Source organism: Stenella coeruleoalba, assembly GCF_951394435.1.
Source record: "Stenella coeruleoalba genome assembly, chromosome: 5".
Taxonomy (NCBI): Eukaryota; Metazoa; Chordata; class Mammalia; order Artiodactyla; family Delphinidae; genus Stenella; species Stenella coeruleoalba.
The window spans coordinates 1,602,966-1,620,318 of NC_137150.1; the positions used below are offsets into that span (position 1 = coordinate 1,602,966).

A 17,353-nucleotide genomic window follows, 5' to 3' on the forward strand; every position below is an offset into this window, starting at 1 on the left:
ACAGCAACCAGGGAGGGGCCGGGCCGCTGCAGGGAAGGGCCAGATGCCCCCGCACCGTGGCTGTGTCCCCCCAATCCCTAGGAAGACGCAGACAGGCAGGACTCCAGCGTGGACGCCCTGTGGGGGGCCGTGGCGGCCCTGCTGATGAGGTCTGCTGCTGCGCCTTCCTGGTCAGAAGACGTCTGAGAGCAGCAGATGGCCATGAGCACGCCCCACCTAGTGCAGCAACAGCTGATGCAGGGTGGATCGCCGACCACACGGGGCCCGTGCCTGGTGCTTCTAACCGCGACTTAACTTCTGTATCAACCCACGAGGCAGACGCTACTGTCACCCCATGCTACGGGCAGGGCACAGACCCCAGCAGCTTGTCCTGGGTCACGTGAGTCCCAGGAGGCATGGCTTGCTTCGGGCCTGTGCTCTCCACCTCTGCTCCCGGCAGCCAGCCTCGGGGCTCCTCAGGCCACCACCCAAGCCCGAGTGCCCCTGTCGGGGAGGTGACCCCTGGCCCTGCCGAGGGCCTTCTGCAGCTCCCAGCCTGGGCGGCTCTTCACAGGACCTACCTGGCTCGCAGCGGCGCGTGCCCAGTGGCCTGGAGAGAGAACATCGCACAGCCTTCGCGTTCCGCGGGAGGGGCTTGGGCGGAACCAGGAGCTGCGCTCAGGCTTTGCGTGCCTGGCGCGTGGCCCGTGGCCGCCCAGGCGTGAATGTGCGTGGTTATCAAAGCACCACAGAGACTCCTTCCCTAGAGGGGACCAGCTGCACCTCTCGGACACTTGTCCAGGGACGCCGCCCCCTCCCCCGGGCTCAGCCATTCCCTCTGGGTCCCTCTGGCGGGCCTGTGGCCCTTCACCTTGGTGGCCGACAGGGCCTGAAGCCACGCCACTGTCAGAGCAGCAGAGGGGCCCAGACGTCGTCGGGCACAAGCCTTCGCTCCCTCGGAGGCCCAAGAGCACACATGTGACCACACGCGTGACGGTGCTGGCATGAGACTCCCAACCCCCGGCCCAAGGTCCCTCAGCGTCTGGAGAGGCACCAGGAGCATGGCCTTGGCAGGAGTCACTGCGTGCTCGGGGTTGAGGGGCTTGGAACTGCTACACACGCTTCCAGGTTGGATCAAACAGGCAGCAAGCCTCTGCAGTTTCGTGCACGGGCGCTGCGCCCGCCGGGGTGGAGGGGCCGCCCGCGGCTCCCCCGAAACCCGAGCCCGGACGGCAGCGCACATGGCGCCCATTCCACGTGGCAGGGCTTTCCTCACAAGCTGCAAAGTACGTGGACTCTGATGAAGCAGTGAAACCCCGTCCTGTTGCCCCTCGCCCTACAAAGTTCAAAGCCAAAACCAGGCATAAACGGGCGTCCAGCGGCGAGGGCCTGGGGCTGGGCCAGGCCGCCCCGGGGACAAACCTCGGAGCTCCGGCTTGTCACGCTAAAGGCAAACGCCAGCAGCCGCTGCCAAGCGCTGCTCCAGAAAAAACCGCCCTTCGTTTGAAAGGAGGGGCTTTGGTCTGGGAGGTGGAGCACGCGGGCCCCACGAGATGCGTAAAAACAGGCCCAGCCAGGTCGACCCTCCAAAGGAGGGGTGTGGCGGACACACAGAGTCCGCCGATGGGCAAGGCTAACCCTCCTCAGGGCACGACGCCTCTCCCCCGCCCCCAGGGACGCCGAGGGTCGCCCACTGCCTGCCAGGGCCGCGGAGCATGGGGCGTGGGGCGCAGCGGCCCCGTCCGCTTCTGTCCTTCCGCCTCTGCAGCCGGACCCACTGCTCAGCACGGTCATCAGGGCGCCTGGGCGTCACAGCCATCCCCCCGGGCGTGCGGTCCTCTCCAGGCCCTGCACCGCCCCTTCTCCCCGCGGCACCGCCCCCGCCCGCACCAAAGCCTGTGCGCGGGCTGCTCCCTCGCCTTTCGCGCTTCTCCGCCGGCCTGCACGCAGGGGGCTCTTAATATTCAGGGCTCGCTCAGCTCAACGTCACCTCATCAGGGAGCAGGGAGCAGGGAGCACGTGTCCTAAAAACCATTACTTTGTATCAATCACTCCACCCCATTTTTTTCGAAGTAGGAAATACACTGGTATAAAAATTGAGGCACAACACGCGTGGTGGTTTTAAAACATTCTCTGCTCCTACCCCCTCTGCGGAGCAGAGCTTCAGTCCCCTCCCCTGGAGAGCGGGCTAGACCAGCACTTGACCTGCAGGCAGGATGCAGAGCAGTGAGGGCATGTCACAAGGCCACGGGAGGCATGGCCTCCTGTGCCTGTTCTCCCCAATCTCCTGTCCTGGGGAGGCTGGCGGACGTGTCACCGGGACGTGCACGTAGCCCCCACGGAGGTCCATGTGGCCAGGAGCCTGGCCCTCCGGTCACCAGTGGCACCAGCCTGCTGGGCAGGTGTGCTGAGCCCGCCCAGAAGCGGCCCATCTAGCCCCAGTCAGGCCTTCAGATGAGGCGGCCCGCAACGTTGCCACGGCAGCCTCAGAAAGCCCCTGGCAGACCCACCCGGCTCGCGGCCAGCAGGGGCTGTGTAACACCTACTGTGTTAAGTGGCTCAGTTTGGGGCAGCCTGCCACACGGCAACAGGTCACTAACACAACACACTTGCTGTGGGTCGTGTGCACAGCCTGATGCACACACAGCCGGATGCGTGCCCCACGTGGGCGCCTGCGTGAGCACCACCAGATCACGGCACCCATGGTTCTGGCGTCCACAGGCACCCTTGGCCTTTCCTGATGAACCCTCCTCCCCAAGAGGCTCCATTATCTTGACTTCTGTTCCTATCAATTAGTTCCGCCTGAATTTGAACTTTGGGTGAATGGAATCGCAGTCTAGTCTGGCTTCTGTTCCCTCCACGTGGCGGCTGGGAGATTCCCCGTGCTGGCTGGTGGGGCAGGCACCTTTTTCATTGCTGTGTGATATTGCACAACCGACCCCTTGCCCTGCTTTACCTTCCCCCAGGAGATGAGCTTCTAGTAGGACACTGCTCTTTATCTGTCCTGCCCCTTGCTGTTTCCTTGGCACCTAAGGCAGGGTGGTCCACACAGCAGGTGATGAATTAATACTTATCCAGTTATTAAGGAAATTCCCTGAAACGGGCTTACAAAATCCAGGGATTTCTAAATTTTTCAGCAAAGGAGAAAACTCCAGTCGCTCACCGATCTTGTTCTCTTTACTAACTGTGTTTGGCAATTTGGAGGCAGGCCCGGACCTGATTTGACGGTTTGTCCCCCAGTGCTTGTGGGAATGTTGATGTGCCATAATGATAACGCACACACAGAGCTGCGCCTGGTCGTCCTCCCTGGCAGTACGTGGACCTGCAGTGGTGACCACATGGGAACAAACTGTCTCCCCAGGGGGCGTGCCAGCAGCCTGCCATTCCTGAGAAGGAAACCCCTGTGCTGGGAGCACAAGTCTCCTCGCTGTGCAGCTTCTGAGATCACCGCTCAGGGAGCCACTGCCTAAATGTTACGCGAAGCATGCTGACTTAAATTTAATAATAAATACACTGCTAGAGCCTGGGTTCCTGGCCACTGGCTTGGCCCTGCGGCTCCCCGCCTGCCCCCCATGCCTGAGCAGTTATTTAGGAGTTGACTGGAGACAAGATGGTGGAGTAGAAGGACCTGAGCTCACGAAAACTCCAAAATCACAACTAACTGCTGAACAACCAGTTACAAACCCATTGACCAAACAGACTGGAAACTACCAAAGAAAGGTATTCTACACCCAGAGACAGAAGCCGCCACAACGAGACTGCTGGGGGGGGGGGGCGACACACAAACTGGAAAATAATTATTTCGCAGAGGTTCTCCCACAGGAGTGAGACTTCTGAGCCCCATGTCAGGCTCCCCAGCCTGGGGGTCTTGCATCAGGAGGAGGAGCCCCCAGAGCCTTTGGCTTTGAAGGCCAGCAGGGCTTGAGCGCAGGAGCTCCACAGGACTGGGGGAAACAGAATCTGCTCTTGGAGGGCGCACACAAGGCTTCACGTGCGCTGGGACCCAGGGCAAAGCAGTGACATCGTATCAGCCTGGGCCAGACCTACCTGCAGGTTTTGGAGGGTGTCTCGGGGAGGCGGGGGTTGGGTGCGGCTCACTGTGGGGAAAAGGACACTGGTGACAGAGGTACTGGGAATATTCATCAGTGTGAGCACTCCTGGAGGCCGCCATTTTGGCAGAGACCTGGCCCCACCCAACAGCCTGCAGGCTCCAGTGCTGGGACGCCTCAGGCCAAACAACAAGCAAAACAGGAACACGGCCCCACCCATCAGCAGACAGGCTGCCTAAAGTCACCCTGAGCCCACACACTGCCTCTAGACATGCCCCTGCCCACCTGAGGGACGAGACCCAGCCCCACCCACCAGAGTGCAGGCACCAGTCCCTCCCACCAGGAAGCCTGCACAAGCCCCTGGACCAACCTTACCCACCAGGGGGCAGACACCACAACCAAGAAGAATTACACTCCTGCAGCCTGAGAAACAGAGACCACAAACACAGCAAGTGAGACAAAATGAGACGGCAGAGGAATATGTACCAGACGAGGGAACAAGATAAACCCCCAGAAGAACAACTAAGTGAGGTAGAGCTAGCCAATCTTCCTGAAAAAGAATTCAGAGTAATGACGGAAAAGATGATCCAAGATCTCAGAAAAAAAATGGAGACACAGACTGGTGAGATACAAGAAATGTTTACAAAGAACCAGAAAATTTAAAAAACAAACAAAGATGAACAGTACAGTACTGAAATAAAAAATACACTAAGATGAACCAATACCAGAATAACTGAAGCAGAAGAATGAATAAGTGACCTGGAAGACAGAATGGTGGAAATCACTGCCATGGAACAGAAAAAAGAATGCAAAGAAACGAGGACAGTCTAAGTGACCTCTGGGACAACTTTAAATGTGCCAACATTCACATTATAGGGGTCTCAGAAGGAGAAGAAAGAGAGAAGGGCCTGAAAAAATATTTGAAGAGGAAATACCTGAAAACTTTCCTAACATGAGAAAGGAAACACTCACTCAAGTCCAGGAAGCACAGAGAGTCCCAGGCAGGATAAACCCAAGGAGGAACACACCGAGACACATAGTAATCAAACTGACAAAAATTAAAGACAAAGAGAAAATATTAAAAGCAACAAGGGAAAAACAACAAATAACATACAAGGGAATCCCCATAAGGTTATCACCTGACTTTGCAGCAGAAACTGTGCAGGCCACAAGGGGGGCGGGGGGGGGCACAATATATTTAAAGTGATGAAAGGGAAAAACCTACAATCAAGAATACTTTATGGGCTTCCCCGGTGGCGCAGTGGTTGAGAGTCCGCCTGCCGATGCAGGGGACATGGGTTCGTGCCCCAGTCCGGGAAGATCCCACATGCCGCGGAGCGGCTGGGCCCATGGGCCGTGGCTGCTGGGCCTGCACGTCCGGGGCCTGTGCTCCGCAACGGGAGAGGCCACAGCAGTGAGAGGCACGCGTACCACAAAAAAATAAAAAAAAATAAAAAATAAAAAAAAAGACTATTACAAGAGGGACTTCCCTGGTGGCACAGTGGTTAAGAGTCCGCCTGGCGATGCAGGGGACACGGGTTCGAGCCCTGGTCTGGGAAGATCCCACGTGCCATGGAGCAACTAAGCCCGTGCGCCACAACTGAGCCTGCACTCTAGAGCCCGCAAGCCACAACTACTAACTCACCTGCTGCAACTACTGAAGCCCGTGCACCTAGAGCCTGTGCTCTGCAACAAGACAAAGCCACTGCAATGAGAAGCCTGCACACCACAATGAAGAGTAGCCCCCAATCGCCACAACTAGAGAAAGCCTGCGTGCAACAACGAAGACCCAACGCAGCCAAAAATAAATAAAATAAATAAATTTATATAAAAAAAGAATGTTACAAGAGACAAAAAAGGACACTACGTAATGATCAAGGGATCAATCCAAGAAGACGATATAACAATTGTAAATATATATGCACCAAACATAAGAGCACCTCAATATATAAGGCTAACAGGCTAACAGCCATAAAAGGAGAAATGGACAGTAACACAATAATAATGGGAGACCTTAACACCCCAGTTTCAGCAATGGACAGATCATCTAGATAGAAAAGCAATAAGGAAACACAGGCCTTAAATGACACATTAGACCAGATGGACTTAATTGATATTTAGAGAGCATTCCATCCAAAAGCATCAGAATACACATTTTTCTCATGTGCACATGGAACATTCTCCAGGACTGACCACATGCTTGGCCACAAAGCAAGCCTCGGTGAATTTAAGATAACTGAAATTGTATAAAGCATCTTTTCCAAGCACAATGCTATGAGATTAGAAATCGACTCCAAGAAAAAGAACTGTAAAAAACACAAACACATGGAGACTAAACAATATGCTATTAAACAACCAATGGATCACTGAAGAAATGAAAGAGAAAATCAAAAATATCTAGAGACAAATGAAAACAAAAGCACAACAATCCAAAACCTATGGGACGCAACAAAAGCAGTTCTAAGAGGGAATTTTATAGCAATACAATCTTACCTCAGGAAATAAGAAAAACTTCAAATGAAAACTTAACCCTACACCTAAAGCAACTAGAGCAAATAAAGAACAAACAAAACCCAAAGTTAGCAGACGAAAAGAAATCATAAAGATCAGAGCAGAAATAAATGAAATAGAGATGAAGAAAATAACAGAAAAGATCAGTGAAGCCAAAAGCTGGTTATCGGAAAAGATAAACAAAATTGATAAACCTATAGCCAGTCTCATCAAAAAGGGAGAGGGTTCAAATCAATAAAATTAGAAATGAAAAAGGAGAAGTTACAACGGACACCACAAAAATACAAAGGGTCATAAGAGACTACTGCAAACCAACTGTATGCCAATAAAGTGGACAACCTGGAATGGGCAAATTCTTAGAAAGGTTCAATCTCCCAAGACTGAACCAGGAAGAAATAGAAAATATGAACAGACCAATCAAAAGTACTGAAATTGAAACTGTGATTAAAAAACTCCCAACAAACAAAAGTCCAGGATCAGATGGCTGCACAGTGAATTCCACCAAACATTCAGAGCAGAGTTAACACCTACCCTTCTGAAACTGTTCCAAAAAACTGCAGAGGAAGGAACACTCTCCAACTCATTCTATGAGGCCACCATCAACCTGATACCAAAACCAGACAAAGATACCACCAAAAGAAGAAAATTACAGGCCAGCATCACTGATAAACATGGATGCAAAAAACCTCAACAAAATACTAGCAAACCATACACCATGATCAAGTGGGATTTATCCCAAGGATGCAAGGATTCTTCAATATCCACAAATCAATCAGTGTGATACACCATATTAACAAACTGAAGAATAAAAACCATATGATCATCTTAACAGATGCAGAAAAAGCTTTTGACAAAAGTCAACACTGGAGACAAGGGGAAGATGGCGGAAGAGTAGGACGCGGAGATCACCTTCCTCCCCACAGATACACCAGAAATACATCTACATGTGGAACAGCTCCTACAGAACACTTACTGAACGCTGGCAGAAGACCTCAGACCTCCCAAAAGGCAAGAAACCCCCTACGTACCTGGGTAGGGCAAAAGAAAAATGAATAAACAGAGACAAAAGAATAGGGATGGTACCTGCACCAGTGGGAGGGAGCTGTGAAGGAGGAAAGGTTTCCACACACTAGGAAGCCCCTTCACGGGTGGAGACTGCGGGTGGCAGAGGGGGGCAGCTTCAGAGCCGTGGAAGAGAGCGCAGCAACAGGGGTGCGGAGGGCAAAGCGGGGAGATTCCAGCACAGAGGATCAGTGCCGACCGGCAATCACCAGCTCAAGAGGCTTGTCTGCTTACCCGCTGGGGCGCGTGGGGCTGGGAGCTGAGGCTCAGGCTTCGGTCAGAGCCCCGGGAGAGGACTGGGGTTGGCGGCGTGAACACAGCCTGAAGGGGTTAGTGCGCCACGGCTAGCCGGGAGGGAGTCCGGGAAAAGGTCTGGAGCTGCCGAAGAGGCAAGAGACTTTTCTTTCCTCTTTGTTTCCTGGTGCGCGAGGAGAGGGGATTAAGAACGCCGCTTAAAGGAGCTCCAGAGACGGGCGCGAGCCGCAGCTAAAAGTGCGGACCCCAGAGACAGACATGAGACGCTAAGGCTGCTGCTGCCGCCACCAAGAAGCCTGTGTGCGAGCACAGGTCACTATCCACACCCCCCTTCCGGGGAGCCTGTGCAGCCCGCCACTGCCAGGGTCCCGGGATCCAGGGACAACTTCCCTGGGAGAATGCACGGCGCGCCTCAGGCTGGTGCAATGTCACGCTGGCCTCTGCCGCCGCAGGCTCGCCCCGCATCGTGCCCCTCCCTCCCCCCGGCCTGACTGAGCCAGAGCCCACGAATCAGTGGCTCCTTTAACCCCGTCCTGTCTGAGCGTCTGAGCGAAGAACAGACGCCCTCCAGCGACCTACACGCAGAGGCGGGGCCAAATCCAAAGCTGAGCCCCGGGAGCTGTGAGAACAAAGAAGAAAGAGGGAAATCTCTCCCAGCAGCCCCAGAAGCAGCGGATTAAAGCTCTACAATCAACTAGATGTACCCTGCATCTGTGGAATACATGTATACACAACGAATCATCCCAAATTAAGGAGGTGGACGTTGAGAGCAAGATTATGATTTTTTCCCCTTTTCCTCTTTTTGTGAGTGTGTATGTGTATGCTTCTGTGTGAGATTTTGTCTGTATAGCTTTGCTTCCACCATTTGTCCCAGGGTTCTATCCGTCCTTTTTTTCTTCTTCTTAATACGTTTAAATTCAATAACTTTATTATATTTTACTTTATTTTACTTTATCTTCTTTCTTCCTTCCTTCCTTCCTCCCACCGTCCCTCCCTCCCTCCTTTCTTTCTTTCCTTCCTACTTCTACTAATTCTTTCTCTCTACTTTTTCTCCCTTTTATTCTGAGCCGTGTGGATGACAGGGTCTTGGTGCTGCAGCCAGGAGTCAGTGCTGTGCCTCTGAAGTGGGAGAGCCAAATTCAGGACACTGGTCAACAAGAGACCTCCCAGCTCCACGTAATATCAAATGGCGAAAATCTCCCAGAGATCTCCATCTCAACACCAGCACCCAACTTCACTCAACGACCAGCAAGCTACAGTGCTGGAAACCCTATGCCAAACAACTAGGAAAACAGGAACACAACCCCAACCATTAACAGAGAGGCTGCCTAAAATCATAATAAGTCCACAGACATCCCAAAACACACCACCAAACATGGACTTGCCCACCAGAGAGATAAGATCCAGCCTCATCCACCAGAACACAGGCACTAGTGCCCTCCACCAGGAAGCCTACACAACCCACTGAACCAACCTTAGCCACTGGAGACAGACATCAAAAACAGCGGGAACTACAAACATGCAGTCTGCAAAAAGGAGACCCCAAACACAGTAAGATAAGCAAAATGAGAAGACAGAAAAACACACAGCAGATGAAGGAGCAAGATAAAAACCCACCAGACCTAACAAATGAAGAGGAAATAGGCAGTCTACCTGAAAAAGAATTCAGAGTAATGACAGTAAAGATGACCCAAAATCTTGGAAACAGAATAGACAAAATGCAAGAAACATTTAACAAGGACCTAGAAGAACTAAAGATGAAACAAGCAATGATGAACAACACAATAAATGAAATGAAAAATACTCTAGATGGGATGAGTAGCAGAATAACTGAGGCAGAGGAACGGACAAGTGACCTGGAAGATAAAATAGTGGAAATAACTAATGCAGAGCAGAATAAAGAAAAAAGAATGAAAAGAACTGAGGACAATCTCAGAGACCTCTGGGACAACATTAAACGCACCAACATTCGAATTATAGGGGTCCCAGAAGAAGAAGAGAAAAAGAAAGGGACTGAGAAAATATTTGAAGAGATTATAGTTGAAAACTTCCCTAATATGGGAAAGGAAATAGTTAATCAAGTCCAGGAAGCACAGAGAGTCCCATACAGGATAAATCCAAGGAGAAATACGCCAAGACACATATTAATCAAACTGTCAAAAATTAAATACAAAGAAAGCATATTAAAATTAGCAAGGGAAAAACAACAAATAACACACAAGGGAATCCCCATAAGGTTAACAGCTGATCTCTCAGCAGAAACACTGCAAGCCAGAAGGGACTGGCAGGACATATTTAAAGTGATGAAGGAGAAAAACCTGCAACCAAGATTACTCTACCCAGCAAGGATCTCATTCAGATTTGATGGAGAAATTAAAACCTTTACAGACAAGCAAAGGCTGAGAGAGTTCAGCACCACCAAACCAGCTTTACAACAAATGCTAAAGGAACTTCTCTAGGCAAGAAACATAAGAGAAGGAAAAGACCTACAATAATGAACCCAAAAGAATTTAGAAAATGGGAATAGGAAAATACATATTGATAATTACGTTAAATGTAAACGGACTAAATGCTCCCACCAAAAGACACAGATTGGCTGAATGGATACAAAAACAAGACCCATATATATGCTGTCTACAAGAGACCCACTTCAGACCTAGAGACACATACAGACTGAAAGTAAGGGGATGGAGAAAGATATTCCATGCAAATGGAAACCAAAAGAAAGCTGGAGTAGCAGTTCTCATATGAGACAAAATAGACTTGAAAATAAAGACTATTACAAGAGACAAAGAAGGACACTACATAATGATCAAGGGATCGATCCAAGAAGAAGATATAAGAATTGTAAATATTTATGCACCCAACATAGGAGCACCTCAATACATAAGTCAAATACTAACAGCCATAAAAGGGGAAATCGACAGTAACACAATCATACTATGGGACTTTAACACCCCACTTTCACCAATGGACAGAGATCATCAAAACTGAAAATAAATAAGGAAACACAAGCTTTAAATGATACATTAAACAAGATGGACTTAATTGATATTTATAGGACATTCCATCCAAAAACAACAGAATACACATTTTTCTCAAGTGCTCATGGAACATTCTCCAGGATAGATCATACCTTGGGTCACAAATCAAGCCTTGGTAAATTTAAGAAAATTGAAATTGTATCAAGGATCTTTTCCAACCACAATGCTATGAGACTAGATATCAATAACAGGAAAAGATCTGTAAAAAATACAAACACATGGAGGCTAAACAATACACTACTTAATAACGAAGTGATCACTGAAGAAATCAAAGAGGAACTAAAAAAATACCTAGAAACAAATGACAATGGAGACACGACGACCCAAAACCTATGGGATGCAGCAAAAGCAGTTCTAAGAGGGAAGTTTATAGCAATACAAGCCTACCTCAAGAAACAGGAAACATCTCGAATAAACAACCTAACCTTGCACCTAAAGCAATTAGAGAAAGAAGAACAAAAAAACCCCAAAGTTAGCAGAAGGAAAGAAATCATAAAAATCAGATCAGAAATAAATGAAAAAGAAATGAAGGAAATGATAGCAAAGATCAATAAAACTAAAAGCTGGTTCTTTGAGAAGATAAACAAAATAGATAAACCATTAGCCAGACACATCAAGAAAAAAAGGGAGAAGACTCAAATCAATAGAATTAGAAATGAAAAAGGAGAAGTAAAAACTGACACTGCAGAAATACAAAAGATCATGAGAGATTACTACAAGCAACTCTATGCCAATAAAATGGACAACCTGGAAGAAACGGACAATTTCTTAGAAATGCACAACCTGCCAAGGCTGAATCAGGAAGAAATAGAAAATATGAACAGACCAACCACAAGCACTGAAATTGAAACTGTGGTTAAAAATCTTCCAACAAGCAAAAGCCCAGGACCAGATGGCTTCACAGGCGAATTCTATCAAACATTTAGAGAAGAGCTAACACCTATCCTTCTCAAACTCTTCCGAAATATAGCAGAGGGAGGAACACTCCCAAACTCATTCTACGAGGCCACCATCACCTTGATACCTAAACCAGACAAGGATGTCACAAAGAAGGAAAACTACAGGCCAATATCACTGATCAACATAGATGCAAACATCCTCAACAAAATACTAGCAAACAGAATCCAACAGCACATTAAAAGGATAATACACCATGATCAAGTGGGGTTTATTCCAGGAATGTAAGGATTCTTCAATATACGCAAATCAATCAATGTGATAAACCATATTAACAAACTGAAGGAGAAAAACCATATGATCATCTCAACAGATGCAGAGAAAGCTTTTGAAAAATTCAACACCCATTTATGATAAAAACCCTGCAGAAAGTAGGCATAGAGGGAAATTTCCTCAACATAATAAAGGCCATATATGACAAACCCGCAGCCAACATCATCCTCAATGGTGAAAAACTGAAACCATTTCCACTAAGATCAGGAATAAGACTAGGTTGCCCACTCTCACCACTCTTATTCAACATAGTTTTGGAAGTTTTAGCCACAGCAATCAGAGAAGAAAATAAAATAAAAGGAATCCAAATCGGAAAAGAAGAAGTAAAGCTGTCACTGTTTGCAGATGACGTGATACTATACATAGAGAATCCTAAAGATGCTACCAGAAAACTACTAGAGCTAATCAATGAATTTGGTAAATTTGCAGGATACAAAATTAATGCACAGAAATCTCTGGCATTCCTATACACTAATGATGAAAAATCTGAACGTGAAATCAAGAAAACACTCCCATTTACCACTGCAACAAAAAAATAAAATATTTAGGAATAAACCTACCAAAGGAGACAAAAGACCTGTATGCAGAAAATTATAAGACACTGATGAAAGAAATTAAAGATGATACAAATAGATGGAGAGATATACCATGTTCTTGGATTGGAAGAATCAACATTGTGAAAATGACTCTACTACCCAAAGCAATCTACAGATTCAATGCAATCCCTATCAAACTACCACTGGCATTTTTCACAGAACTGGAACAAAAAATTTCACCATCTGTATGGAAACACAAAAGACCCCGAATAGCCAAAGCAATCTTGAGAACGAAAAATGGAGCTGGAGGAATCAGGCTTCCTGACTTCAGACTATACTACAAAGCTACAGTAATCAAGACAGCATGGTACTGGCACAAAAACAGAAAGATAGATCAATGGAACAGGATAGAAAGCCAAGAGATAAACCCACACACATATGGTTACCTTATCTTTGATAAAGGAGGCAGGAATGTACAGTGGAGAAAGGACAGCCTCTTCAATAAGTGGTGCTGGGAAAACTGGACAGGTATGAGATTAGATCACTCCCTAACACCATACACAAAAATAAGCTCAAAATGGATTAAAGACCTAAATGTAAGGCCAGAAACTATCAAACTCTTAGAGGAAAACATAGGCAGAACACTCTGACATAAATCACAGCAAGATCCTTTTTGACCCACCTCCTAGAGAAATGGAAATAAAAACAAAAATAAACAAATGGGACCTAATGAAACTTAAAAGCTTTTGCACAGCAAAGGAAACCATAAACAAGACCAAAAGACAACCCTCAGAATGGGAGAAAATATTTGCAAATGAAGCAACTGACAAAGGATTCATTTCCAAAATTTACAAGCAGCTCATATAGCTCAATAACAAAAAAACAAACAACCCAATCCAAAAATGGGCAGAAGACCTAAATAGACATTTCTCCAAAGAAGATATACAGACTGCCAACAAACACATGAAAGGATGCTCAACATCATTAATCATTAGAGAAATGAAAATCAAAACTACAATGAGATATCATCTCACACCAGTCAGAATGGCCCTCATCAAAACTAGGAACAATAAATGCTGGAGAGGGTGTGGAGAAAAGGTAACACTCTTGCACTGCTGGTGGGAATGTGAATTGGTACAGCCACTATGGAGAACAGTACGGAGGTTCCTTAAAAAACTACAAATAGAACTACCATATGACCTAGCAATCCCACTACTGGGCATATACCCTGAGAAAACCATAATTCAAAAAGAGTCATGTACTAAAATGTTCATTGCAGCTCTATTTACAACAGCCCGGAGATGGAAACCACCTAAGTGCCCATCATCGGATGAATGGATAAAGAAGATGTGGCACATATATACAATGGAATATTACTCAGCCATAAAAAGAAACGAAACTGAGCTATTTGTAATGAGGTGGATAGACCTAGAGTCTGTCATACAGAGTGAAGTAAGTCAGAAAGAGAAAAACAAATACCATATGCTAACACATATATATGGAATTTAAGGGAAAAAAATGTCATGAAGAACCTAGGGGTAAGACAGGAATAAAGACACAGACCTACTAGAGAACGGACTTGAGGATATGGGGAGGGGGACGGGTGAGCTGTGACAAAGCGAGAGAGAGGCATGGACATATACCAAACGTAAGGTAGATAGCTAGTGGGAAGCAGCCGCATGGCACAGGGAGATCAGCTCGGTGCTTTGTGACCGCCTGGAGGGGTGGGATAGGGAGGGTGGGAGGAAGGGAGACGCAAGAGGGAAGAGATATGGGAACATATGTATAACTGATTCACTTTGTTATAAAGCAGAAACTAACACACCATTGTAAAGCAATTATACCCCAATAAAGATGCTAAAAAAATAAATAAATAAATAGACACATCAAATTTCAAAAAAAAAAAAAGTCAACACCCATTTATGATAAAAACTCTCCAGAAAGTGGGCAGAGAGGGAGCCTACCTCAACATAATAAAGGTCATATATGACAAAACCACAGCAAACATCACTCTCAGTGGTGAAAAGTTGACAGCATTTCCTCTAAGATCAGAAACAAGACAAGGCTGTCCACTCTTGCCGCTTTTATTCAACATAGTTTTGGAAGTCCTAGCCATGGCTATCAGAGAAGAAAAAGAAATAAAAGGAGTCCACATTGGAAAAGAAAGTTAAACTGTCACTGTTTGCTGATGACATGATACTATACATAAAAAATCCTAAAGAGGTTACCAGAAAACTCCTAGAGCCTATCAATGAATCTGGTAAAGTTGCAGGATACAAAATTAATACACAGAAATCTCTTGCATTTCTTAAGAATGGAATATAAGAAACAGAAATTAAGGAAACAATCCCACTTATCGTTGCAATAAAAAAGAATAAAATACCTAGGAATAAACCTACCTAGGAGGCAAAAGACCTGTACCCTGAAAACTGTAAGACACAGATGAACAAAACTGAAGCTGACACAAACAGGTGGAAAGATACACCAAGTTCTTGGATTGGAAGAATCAATACTGTCAAAATGAATATACTACCCAAGGCAATCTACAGATTCAACCCAATTGCTATTAAATTACCAATGGTATGTTTCACAGAATTAGAACAACAACAAAAAAATCTTAAAATTTGTATGGAAACACATAAGACCCCGAATGGCCAAAGCAATCCTGAGAAAGAAAAATGGAGCTGGAAGAATCAGACTCCCTGTCCTCAGACTGTACTACAAAGCTACAGTAATCAAGACAATATGGTACTGGCACCAAAAACAGCAATACAGATCAATGGAACAGGATAGAAAGCACAGAAATCAACCCATGCTCCTATGGTCAATTAATCTATGACAAAGGAGGCAAGACTATATGATGGAGAAAAGACAGTCTCTTCAATAAGTGGTGCTGGGAAAACTGAACAGCTACATGTCAAAGAATGAAATTAGAACACTCCCTAACCCCATACACAAAAATAAACTCAAAATGGATTAAAGACCTAAATGTAAGACCAGATACTATAAAACTCTTAGAGGAAAACATAGGAAGAACATGCTTGGAAGAAATGCTTGGACAGCAATATCTTTTTGGATCCACTTCCTAGTGTAATGAAAATAACAACAAAAATAAACAAATGGGACCTAACTAAATTTAAAAGCTTTTGCACAGCAAAGGAAACCATAAACAAAACAAAAAAAACCCATTTTCTCCCACAGAATGGGAGAAAATATTTGCAATCAAAGTGACCGACAAGGGGTTAATCTGCAAAATATACAAACAGCGCATGCAGCTCAATATCAAAAAAACAACAGAATAAAAAAATGAGAAAACCTAAATAGATATTTCTTCAAAAAGACATACAGATGGCCAAAAAGCACATGAAAGGATGCTCAACATCGCTAATTAGAGAAATGCACATCAGATTACAATGAGGTATCATCTCACACTGGTCAGAATGGCCATCATGAAAAAGTTTACAAACAATAAATGCTGGAGGGGTTGTGGAGAAAAGAAACCCTCTTGCATTGTTGGTGGGAATGTAAACTGATACAGCCACTGTGGAGAACAGTATGGAGGTTCCTTGTAAAACTACAAATAGAGCTGCCATATGAGCCAGCAACCCCACTCCCAGGTATGTGTCCTCAGAAAACTATCGTTCAAAAAGATGCATGTGCCCCCGTGTTCACAGCAGCACCACTTACAATAGCCAACACATGGAAACAACCTAAATGTCCATCGACAGAGGAGTGGATAAAGAAGATGTGGCACATATATACAACAGAGTATTACTCAGCAGAAAAAGGAATGAAATAATGCCATCTGCAGCAACATGATGCACCTAGAGATTATAGACTATACTTACTAAGTGAAGCAAGTCACACAGAAAAAGACAAATATCATATGATATCACTTATATACGGAATCTAAAAAAAATGATACAAATGAACCTATTTACAAAACAGAAACAAGACTCACAGACTTCGAAAACAAACTTATGGTTACCAAAGGGGAAAGGTGGGGGAAAGGATAAATTAGTAGGAGTTTGGGATTGACATATACACACTACTATATATAAAACAGATAATCAACAAGCACCTACTGTAGAGCACAGGGAACTCTACTCAATACTCTGTAATGACCTGTATGGGAAGAGAATCTGAGAAAGAATGGATAGATGTATATGTATAACTGACTCACTTTGCTGTACACCTGAGACTAACACGTGGTAAGTCAACTGTACTCCAATATAAAATAAAAAATCAAAAAACATTTAATAATATATTTTAGTTAACCTAACAGATCCAACCTACTGTTTTAAGAACATAAAGAATCATCAAGGAGATATTTCGTATTATTAAACACGAAGTCTGAAACCACGTACTTCCTTTAACACCACAGCACTCAGACCGGCTGCACTCCAGCACAGCTCCAGACAGCAGCGTGTGGGCGACTGTGTACACACCTACACGTGCAGACACGCGTGTCCGTGAACGTGCACAGAGACGCTCTGGGCTTAGCGGCGATGATGGTGGTGGTAAAGAGGATGACGGCTATGGTAAGGGAGCTCTTCCTAAGTGCCAGGTATTGAGCCAAGTGCTTCCCGTGCACTAACCCCATCCGTTGTCCCTTACTGGGGAGGAGCTACCGTCACACCCACTTCAGCGGGGCTGCTCGGAGGGGCAGAGCCAGGGTGTGAGCCCG

At 46.1% G+C, this 17,353-nt stretch overlaps 1 protein-coding gene across 19 annotated transcripts in view; it reads right to left on the reverse strand.

Moving 5' to 3' along the window:
* Nucleotides 1-17,353, reverse strand: part of RARB (retinoic acid receptor beta) — a 1,070,304-nt gene that overhangs the window by 5,485 nt on the left and 1,047,466 nt on the right. The gene's annotated exons all lie outside the window — the stretch shown is intronic.